This window comes from Notolepis coatsorum (genome assembly GCF_963971535.1).
Source record: "Notolepis coatsorum genome assembly, chromosome: 14".
NCBI classification, from domain to species: Eukaryota; Metazoa; Chordata; class Actinopteri; order Aulopiformes; family Paralepididae; genus Notolepis; species Notolepis coatsorum.
In genome coordinates this window covers 12,644,302-12,655,218 of record NC_140178.1, presented here as the reverse complement: position 1 = coordinate 12,655,218, position 10,917 = coordinate 12,644,302, and the positions used below count along the sequence as shown (strand labels likewise).

General features: G+C 43.8%; 1 pseudogene across 1 annotated transcript in view; it reads left to right on the top strand.

Moving 5' to 3' along the window:
* LOC311240420 (protein tweety homolog 2-like) overlaps window positions 1-7,350 on the top strand; it is a 112,764-nt pseudogene extending 105,414 nt beyond the window's left edge. Inside the window, exons 11-12 of the transcript in view lie at window positions 1,871-1,949; window positions 7,267-7,350. The product of the transcript in view is annotated as a protein tweety homolog 2-like (transcript). The remainder of the gene's footprint in view (window positions 1-1,870; window positions 1,950-7,266) is intronic.
* The last annotated feature ends 3,567 nt before the right edge of the window (window positions 7,351-10,917 follow it).

The window sequence follows — 10,917 nt, the reverse complement described above, 5'->3', positions numbered from 1 at the left end:
TCCTCTCCATCCCACACACCAGGCTGTCAACCATGGGGCAGCGTGTTTTTTTTCCGCACTGTGGAATGAGCTGCCAGATCCATCAAGGCCTCAGACTCCCTTGCTGCCTTCAAGGCCAGCCTTAAAACCCATTTATTTTACTCTGCCATCCACTAGGGCCTGTTTTTACTGCTCCTATGTTTTTTACGTTTTATGTTTTTTTATTTTATTCATTTCAATGTTTTTTTTTATGTTTTAACCCTTTTTATTTAGTATTTTGCTGTGAAGCACCTTGAGATCTCATTGAGTTTAAAATGTGCTATATAAATGAAATGTATTATTATTATTACTACCTGTGTAACACTGACATCCGATCAGAACGCGCCGCAAACGAAACGTCTGTCCGTCCGTAAATTCCATCGCGGCTTCTGCTTTAGTTTCACACGTCTCATTACGCTGGAGATGCAGCGCTTCCTCCTTCATCAGGAGCGTTTCCTGGGTAGAGAGAGAGAGAGAGAGAGAGAGAGAGATAGAGGGGGAGAGACAAAAGAGAGAGAGAGAGAGAAAGAGAGACGAAAGAGAGATAGGGAGAGAGAGGGGGAGAGACGAAAGAGAGAGAGATGAAAGAGAGAGAGATGAAAGAGAGAGAGAGAGAGAGAGAGAGAGAGAGAGAGAGAGAGAGCGGGAGACAGGATTTTCCAACTGTTCTTTTCTGAGAATTACTCAGAGCAAGCGTTTACTACTAGATAGACGGCGTGGCTGTCACCATGATGAATAACTTACATGCAGACAATCATTTTATTCCCCGGCAGCGTCGCTTCAGATGCGGGAGGAATTATTTATCAAGGAAACAGATTAAATTAAAGCAGTGGACCGTATTCACACAGCTGCCTTTTTTCTTTTTGCTCAGGTAGGGATTCCTCACCTGCGGGTGGGAAGAAATCCCAACGTGAATATAGTGGCTATTTACAAACAATTTTGTCTTTCGTATTTGCCACTTCCACTCCGGGGATAGCTTTAGTCTACGCGCACATAATAAAGATTCTGATCCATCCGTTTGGCTGTCACAATGAATCAATCATTTATTTCTAATAAGCAAAACAAACAAAACTCGTATATCTAATACATGCGTGCGTCTGTGCGTGCGTTCGTGCGGTACAAAAAACTGTTTGCTTTCCCGGTCCACGTCTCCCACGCAAGCCACCACCCCTTATCAAGGTAAACTACACAGGTGGATAGCTCAGGTAGGTCTCTTTAAAGGGAAAGTGCACATAGTTTCAAATCATAAGAATAGTTACAATAAGATAATCAGTGTAAATAATATCATGACTTGTCAATCAAATTATCAGTTTTCGTTTTCATATTTCGTAATCCATAAAGCATTTTCATAATTCAAATAATTGCATGATACAAACTCAAAGATTAAATAACTCAAGAATGGCTCCTACAGTGAATGTGATGTGAAGGCAAAATGGCCACCGTGTGAATATGACCCTATAGGCTCTGTTACCCATACTGTACGAACTTTGAACTCCTGTTGCCTATATTCTCAATGTATACCTACCTACTGCTTCCTACCGCGCAGCTACAACCCTGTACATACATCTGAGTAGCACTATTACCCAGTAGTACTAATTTATATATTTTATACCCAGTTTAATCACCTGTACATTGTATATTACTATCGCACTTTACTGTTACATTTGCACTCTGGTTGGATGCCAAATGTACTTCCCTTGTACTGTACTTGTGCTGCATGATGACCATACATTTGAGTCTAATCTAATCCAATCAATACTGGGACAGACAGGACGTCGTTGTGAGTGACAGGAGACGGAGGAGGGACTTGTTGACTCTTTATTAACGATCTCTCTTTTCTCCCGTCCAATAGGAACCAGGCCATGCTGTTCGGAGGGAACCCTCTCTACGAGAACGTGCCGCTGATCGGGAGAGCGTCGCCCCCTCCCTCGGTGCGTTGGCCCTACGAGGCCCGGTCTCTAGGGTGATGGTGATGGTGATGATGATGATGATGATGATGATGATGATGATGATGATGATGATGATGATGATGATGATGATGATGATAGTATTGATGATAGTGACGATAGAGACTTGGGGGGAATGAGAGACCTGGTTTAGATGACATACGAGGGGGATGAGAAACCTGGGAGAATGAGAGACCTGGGATGAGATACCTGGGAGGATGAGACCTGGGAGGATGAGACCTGGGAGGATGAGAGACCTGGGAGAATGAGATACCTGGGAGGATGAGACCTGGGATGATGAGAGACCTGGGAGAATGAGAGACCTGGGAGGATGAGACCTGGGAGGATGAAAGACCTGGGATGAGAGACCTGGGATGAGAGACTTGGGAGGATGAGAGACCTGGGAGGATGAGAGACCTGGGATGAGAGACCTGGGATGAGAGACTCGGGAGGATGAGAGACCTGGGATGAGAGACCTGGGAGGATGAGAGACCTGGGAGGATGAGATACCTACAGTAGGAGGATGAGAGACCTGGGGAAGGGAACGTGAGTCTTGACAATACAGTTTGAAATTGTGATACACTGTAATGAACGTCCATTGTTTAATTAAGATTACACCTCTGATGATGATGATGATGTTAATGGTGATGATGTAGTTGATGACATCGCTGACATCATCGCTGCTACATCCCATGACAACAGCACTAGTGTTATCAGCATCACCGTGAAACCTGCTGCCTCACAGTCTAGCCTAAGTGAAGCGATTCACCACCAGAGTAGCACTTTCCAAATCGCTAAATGATGGAAGACTGGCCTCTGCTGGCCAGAGGCAGAGACGACACGCGTGCCATTTAAATTAACAGCCCGTCTTAAGCTGGTGCCAATTCTGTTTTGCAGATGCTCTTACTGCTAAACCCCGCAGGACATTATAGTCATATCCGTGTCACCACCGGCCTCTATGATTAGATTTCTGCCTCTTCTTATAGGACCAGGATTCAATCCATTTAGCGGCCAGTACATAGCGTACGTACTGTACATGAAGTGACAGCAGGACTAATTGTCTAATTGTAACGAAAGATAGATCCGGTTAAGTCAAGAAGACGTCTGTCTCTTGGGACGAGTCTCTGGTCTGTTCCTTCTCCCGGGCCTCAGAGTTTGGACCAGGGCTCACACATCGTGCCCGGGCGGCTCTGTGCTGCTGACGCAGTATTCAGCTGATGAATAATGGGGGTGTTTTTTTTCTGTGCCACGGAGTGGCGTTTCGCTCGCTTGTTTTGCAGAAAGTCTCATTAGAGGCAGACGACTTGGCTCGGAAGCCAAAGAGCTGTTACTCTATATTTTCCCCTCGTCCTGATTCTCAGAGCGTCTGCTTTTGGCAGTACTGTCAGCGTGCCCCCTCACATGAAGAAAACGAGAGAACGAGAGAGCGAGAGAGAGAGAGAGAGAGAGAGAGAGAGAGAGAGAGAGAGAGAGAGAGAGAGAGAGAGAGAGAGAGAGAGAGAGAGAGAGAGAGAGAGAGAGAGAGAGAGAGAGAGAGAGAGAGAGAGATAGTATAATTACATTCGTGGAGTCCTGTTTAAAATGTAAACAAAACACTAAAAGTGAATTTTAAAAAGCAGCAGACGTGACAGTCATGCTCGCAAGAAACCCCGATGTTCATATCATCAAGCTGTCATCTATTTCTAGAACCTATTTCTTTACACAACAGCAGCTTGAAATAGGTATTTGTAACAACATGCATATCTGAATGCCTACTGTGATGTGTATGTTTGTCATACAGTGCACAGATGGTACGGGAACAGTAGCTGGGCTTTAATTGCTATAATGAGCTATAAGGCAGTGGTTCCCAACCTTCTTCCCAAGGGACCCCTATACACTGATGCCCCCCCACGGCCCCCGCCCACATACAATTATAAAAAAGGGGACAATTAGAATAATTAAGTGTACGATGAACCTAATTAGTGAACTTCAGCTTGTTTTATTGTCACAGTTTTTTTTAAATGTACATACATTCAGAAAAACCTCAACCGTAGTAGATTCGTACATAATGTATACTTATATCTAATACAAACTATAACCTATAACTATAATCTAGATAGGCTATAAATAAACTATAAACTAAACATAATACACAATGTATATTATATCTATACAAAATGATACTATGCTAACTGTATAAATAGCTATACAGACTATAGACTATAAACTAAACCTATAAACTAAACTAGAACTAAACATAATACACAACGTATATTCTATCTATACAAACGTATACAATACAAGGTATCTGTTAGTAGCAGTGTGTGCGTGTAATAAGCGTTAACTTAATACCTGCAGGAGGTTTGTGTAAAACTATTTGCCGCAGATGACACATTCAGTTCTAATGTTGTCCATTGCCTCTATGAAGCCCTGTGAGGGCTGCGGGTGTTTGGGTCACTAGCAAATAATAGGGCCTCTTTATATTATCGAAACGAATAACCACAAAACTGCAAAAGCAGACACTAAGGAGAAGGGGGAAATAAACAACAAAAAACAACCTTTACAGGTGGAATGAGATAAGAAAATAAATCAAATCCAAAGAATAGGACAAAACTCAATAAAGAGGTAGGCTATAAAGAAAAAACTAAAGGCACAAAGGCACCTCCTAAAATAGGAGTTTATAAAGAAAAACATTAAACCTCCACTAAGGGAGTTTATGTGCAGTAGTGGACTAATGACAGTTACAATAAAACAAAAGGAAACTGCCGTGAAAAGAAACACACTACAATAAATGGCTCAGCTTCTAGAAAACATTTGGCACAGCTGCACTGAATCAGGTGCAATCAAGCCCACACACCTGCCCTACTAAGGGGCAATTAACTACAGTCCAGTGACTGACAGCTGTCCGTCACAGGAATAAATCCACAGAATCCAGTGATTGACCGCTGTCCACCACAGGACCACAAAACCAAGTAAAAGCCATGACAAGCCCAACTCTGTCTTGGTAATTCTTAGTTATGGCGAGATGAAGCTTCATGAAGCATTGAAGCTCTCCATCCAATAGTTTCACTCATGTGCCAAAGCTTCATGGTGGTTAATTTGCTCTACTGTGCCATCAAGTGGACAATACATGTAGAACAGGCAGAGTGATTATAATGATACCATGGCTTTGGTGTGTGAAGCTTTGAATTGTGTTGAACGATGATGCCAATGAATAAACAAATAATATTGTGGCTGTTTTTCTGACACAATGATGGCAGGGACAGAGGAGAATGTGCTTGTGTTACAACATTCTATTCTTTAATATAGTGTTTTTTTTTTTACTGATGGCAGGGACAGAGGAGAAAGTGCTTGTGTTACCACAACATTCTATCCATTAATAGTATTTTTCTGACAGAATGATGGCAAGGACAGAGGGGAAAGTGCTTGTGTTACTTCATTAATCTTTATTAAAATACCAAAAATTAGAAGAAAGAAATTAGAACAAGGCATACGCTGTGTAGACACATTTATTTATATTACACTAGTTAGTATTACTATGTGCATACCTTATTAGGAGATATCAGATCCAAATGTTCCCAGACAGGGGAAAATATCCTCTTTCTTGCTGGCTCCATCGCAAAAAGAAGAAGTTTGAACAGATAGCAAACAATGTGAAGGGATAGGAAATGTCCATTGCGTTTCGTTGCCTCTTATACTTCAAATTGCGCGCCAATCCCAAAGCCATTTTCTGAACGGTACGCTACGGCCGGCGAGCGAGGCTTCGAACGCCATCACATACGTCACAGATACACGCCTCGATACACGCTCCACATAAATATTCCTGGATTACTTGACACAAGCATTGATGCCTCGCTTCAAATGACACATCACTAGTCATTCTTCTTTTGCTTGTAGAGAAACTCTGCGTTCTCTTCTCCCTGGCGCTCGGCCATCTTCCCATCAGCTCTTTGATATTAGCCAGCTTGCTCTGTGAATACTGCTGCTGTTTGTTTTTAGCCGGCTTGCTCTGCTAGCTTAGCTCTGTGAATACTGCTGCTGTTTGTTTTTAGCCGGCTTGCTCTGCTAGCTTAGCTCTGTGAATACTGCTGCTGTTTGTTTTTAGCCAGCTTGCTCTGCTAGCCTATAGTTCTGTGAATATTGCTGCTGTTTGTTTTTAGCTGGCTTGCTCTACAAGCTTAGCTCTGTGAATACTGCTGCTGTTTGTTTTTAGCCGGCTTGCTCTGCTAGCTTAGCTCTGTGAATACTGCTGCTGTTTGTTTTTAGCCGGCTTGCTCTACAAGCTTAGCTCTGTGAATACTGCTGCTGTTTGTTTTTAGCCGGCTTGCTCTGCTAGATTAGCTCTGTGAATACTGCTTGTGTGTTCACATCTACATGCACCCCTCTAGATATATATATATAAACCTTAATATCCCTTTAATTTGGTTGTCTTCTTCACAGAAATTAATTAAATGCTAAAATGCACACACTGACGGCAGAGTGTGAACCATGCAAGGTGCCAAACTGCTCATCGGGAGCAGTTAGGGGTTAAGTGTCTTGCTCAAGGACACTTCGACACGATGCCCGGGAAGAGCGGGAATCAAACTGGGAACCTCTGGATTACCAGTCGGCCCCAATATACAAAACCAAAGTACAAAATGCAAAAAGAAACAAGTAGACAACTACCTTCCGTTCAACACCAGTGTCCCTCTCTAGGTTGTCGGGCAGCGTGGCTACATGAGTAGAGCTCCGGACTCATGATCGGAAGATCACTGGTTCGAGGCCTGGTCAATGCTGCTGTCGGAAAGTGGTGTTGTTGTCCAGCAGGGGGCACTCTGTCCTCTGGACTTGTCAGTAACAATGCCCCTGTTACAGTGATAGGGACACCGTACAGCTACGAGTGCCGTCCTTCGGATGAGACGCTAAACCGAGGTCCTGATTGAATTCGGTCGTTAAAGAACTCAGGACGCCTATCGTAAAGAGTAGGGGGTTCCCCAACGTTCCGGGCCAAATTCCCAATCAGGTCTCTGACATCAAGGCCACCTAATCATCCCTTACCCTTGATTGACTGATATCAATCCCTGTCTCCTGAGCCGTTCAGCCATTGTGTAGTGTGATGTGTGCCTGGTGCCAGTGTATGTCAGCCATTGAGCCTGCGTAGCCCAAGGTTGGGTGCTACCAGTGGTGTTGAAGGAGGCCATTTCCACCCTACATTGTAAAGCGCTTTGAGTGTCTAGAATTTTTTTTATTATTATTATTGTTAGATCACTCTACACGATGACGGTCTTGCTGCCCATCTGCTCACCTGTACGTTCTGTTGTTTGTGTGTGTGTGTGTCCCACAGTACTCACCCAGCATGAGGACAACCTACCTATCTATGACTGATGCCCAGATCAGACACTTTGGGACTGACTTCGGGCAGGTGTAGCCTGTCTGGCTTCTTCTGATAGCCCCCCTGCCCCCGCCCCCCAGCTCAGGGAGGCCCTGTCCTGGACCATGTCTGGATCGTTCCAGATGAGGCTATCTTCGTGGGATCGTCCTGTTTTGTATGGATGCAGCCGCCCGCGGGAGCTACGCCACGCCATCACCTGTGCTGTTTCCTAAAGCCCTGCCTACACTCCTGAATGGAGAGGGACTTGAAAGCTGATGATTCATGAGAATATTGTTGCCATCATTGTTATGTATGTGAATAATGTTCATCAAATGTAAGCATTGCTTTTTTTTTTTTTTATCAAATGTTCAAATATGTTTAATTCTATCCCACTTTCCTGCAAAACCTCGCCCCTCCGCCCCACCCCCCCCAGATCTCAGGATAAGTCGGAACGTTACAGCATCATACTAACCATCAAACAGAGACCGAGTATAGACACCACCCTCATTTCAGTAGCTCCTTCACCTTATCATCTGCACCTGCCCTTTGTGTAACGGTTCTCTCGCTTGCACCATGCCTTCTGGCCACCGGGAGCGCTGTAACGATCACATCGAGAAAGGTTGCCAGCTGCGGTCAGGCCTGCTAGCAAACACACCTTTCCCAAGGTACGACAACTGGGAATAATTTAAGAGTGTGGTTGTAAACAGGGCACTACAGCTCCCAACACAGCTGACGGTGTGGAGGACACTGTCGACTCCAAAGATTTGCCACAACGCGACACATGTGTGACCATCAGGGCAGAGGTCACACAGTGGGGAGGGAATAATCTTCATTATGTGGCGCTTTCTCTGAGTGAGGTAAGTCCTATGGATGAAGTTCAAGTGGATCTGTTGATGATCGGGGTTCTTGGGAGGATTCTACCACTGTACACCGCACACCACTGTATCGATTCATCGTCAACGGATCAACCCAGATCTCTAGATCACACCTGTTGTACTTGCAGGGATTTGTAGGAAGACTAATAGGAGTACAATACAGATACCAAGCTCTTGGTTTGACATAGCTCTATTGACAAGCTTTGTATGTATGTATGTATGTATGTATGTATGTATGTATGTATGTATGTATGTATGTATGTATGTATGTATGTATGTATGTATGTATGTATGTATGTATGTATGTATGTATGTATGTATGTATGTATGTATGTATGTATGTATGTATGTATGTATGTATGTACGTACGTACGTACAAAGCTCTATAACGAACCGCCACATATTTTAAGGGTCAAAACTCTTGTATATACATACAAAGCTTGTCAATAGAGCTAGGTTTCATCATCATTTGGTCGTCCTCAGACGGGTTCGCCAGCGGAGATTCCAATCCTCCATACATCCGGCCAGTTCCATAGAGCTCTCCACACCTGCGTCCTTCCTCAGTATGTCCACGTATGTTGGCGTGGGACATCCTCTTGGTCGGCGCCCGTGCATTGGCGCACTAGCTTGCTAGTCGGACGTTCCTGGTGTCGGTGGCAGTGACCTGCAAGTTTCATCCTCCTGGATGCCACCGTGTTGCTCAGCCTTGGTAGTCCCCCGTACAGATGCTTGTTGGTTACGTGCTCGCTTTGATCGATGTTCAGCACCACGCGCAGCGTTCTGGTGTAGCATCCGTCCAGAGACTTCTGCAGGGTGGGCTTCAGGGTCCATGATTCACAGCCATAGAGGAGTACAGACTCCACGGTTGCTTGGAAGAAGCTAATTTTGATGTGTTGGGGGAGACTGGATTACCACACGCTATTCATGCCAGTCAGGGCCCTCCATGCCAGTGCCTTCCTCACCTTAAGGTCCCGCTCTGTGGAGTTGACCTCTGTCAGAGCATTGTTAGGTTTGACCGTCATTAAATGCTATGCTATGCAAAGCATGAGGGATGAGTTGTGTAGTCCAAATGATACCATGCACCGTCATGGAGGACCTTAACTGGAGATACAAAAAAAAAGCCAATGCAGGTTTGTAGATTGTCATCAAAAATATCTTTAAAGACATGTATTAGGGCTGGGCGATTAAGTGAGTTTCAATTTCAAGCTAGGAGGAGCTCTAGCGAGAGGGCAAATAACAATGGTGAGAAAGTACAACCTTGATAGCAGGAATTTGAAATTGAGTGGAGGTGTCATTCCCTGTAACAATCACAGCAGGGGGGCGTAAAGTGCTTGTGTCAATTTGATAAATTCCGAGTCAAAGCCAAACCGCTCAAGAACCGCCCATAAATATTCCCGCTCTAGGCAATCTAACGCTTTTTTTTGGCGTCTAGAGATAAGACGGCACAGACACTTCATACTGCCAGTGTCTCTGTCAACGATAAGAGTTGTAATAAAATGTGTCTGGTAAACTAGTTTGGTCATATATACGATTCAACCCGGGGTGCCTAATACTTAATATACCTTAATGTCTGCATTCAAAATGGACAAAGGTCTATAATTACTGCACAGTGTGGGGTGCTTATGGGGTAGCTGCCCGAGAAAGTGGAGTATTTTCCTTTTTTCATTCCAATGATCGCCTTATGTAATTCAGTCAGGGTGATGGTTCTACTAAGATGGTTGGCATCCTCTTGGGGAAGAGAGGGAGGCTCCAAATTGCTTTAAATGTTTTACACTTATCTCTGTCTAAGGAGAATTCAGAGGAGTATAGTGAAGCATAAAATGAGCGAACCTCTGCATTAATCTTTTTTAGGATCAGATAGAAGGGCTTGTTGCGATCTGATGAATATTTATCTGCAATCTTAACACAACGATGTGACCGGGTCTGGCCCTGTTGAAATAGTGATGACTTTTTTTCCTTTGTATAATTCTGCTCTAGACCTCAAGAGGGAATTTAGGTCCACCCTGACTGAATCCATTGCTTTTTACCCCTCCTTTCCTCTGAGAAGCCCAGAGTTGTGCTCTACCTCCAAATAATGTAATTTCTGATGATTCAATGATTTCTGATATTTTACCTGTTGAGGTAGCATTTCTTTTGAGCCAGATCAAACAGACTGTGAACTGGTCGTGGACCACAAGGATGGTTTTGCTTCTTCCTGTGATGTCAATATCATCGTATATGGTTTTATATGGTCAGGAAAATGATCACTGTCCAGTGATTAACAGTAATACTTAGTTAGCCAAAATCCTGCAGCTCTGGCTATAATTGCATCCCTTAGAACGTTGAGGCCTTCGTGTTATTTTCAGGGTGGTAGATGCCAGTTAATAATAACACCATATCGTTTCTCTGTATGCCAATGTATCAACATCAATGAATCACCAAATTCCATAGACTTTTTAGTTTTTTTAAGAATCAGACAAAGACGTCATTCAGTGTTGCTGGTAAGTTGTAATGTTATTATATCTCTGCAGAGGAGAGAGGATGCATGTCTATATGTCTGTATAGCACTGGAAATGCGATAAGGTTATGGGCATCTTTTTCTCTCTCATTCTCATTTTGAATGCTATGATCAGCGTATTGGGGCTGAGCCAAATAATAACCATAGCCGATTGGTTAAATACTGCCTGTACATTTGCATGCAAAACATTTCCCTGGGTGACATACAGTAAGCATAATGGCTTTTGATTGACGGGTTAAGTGTGAGTGCTTA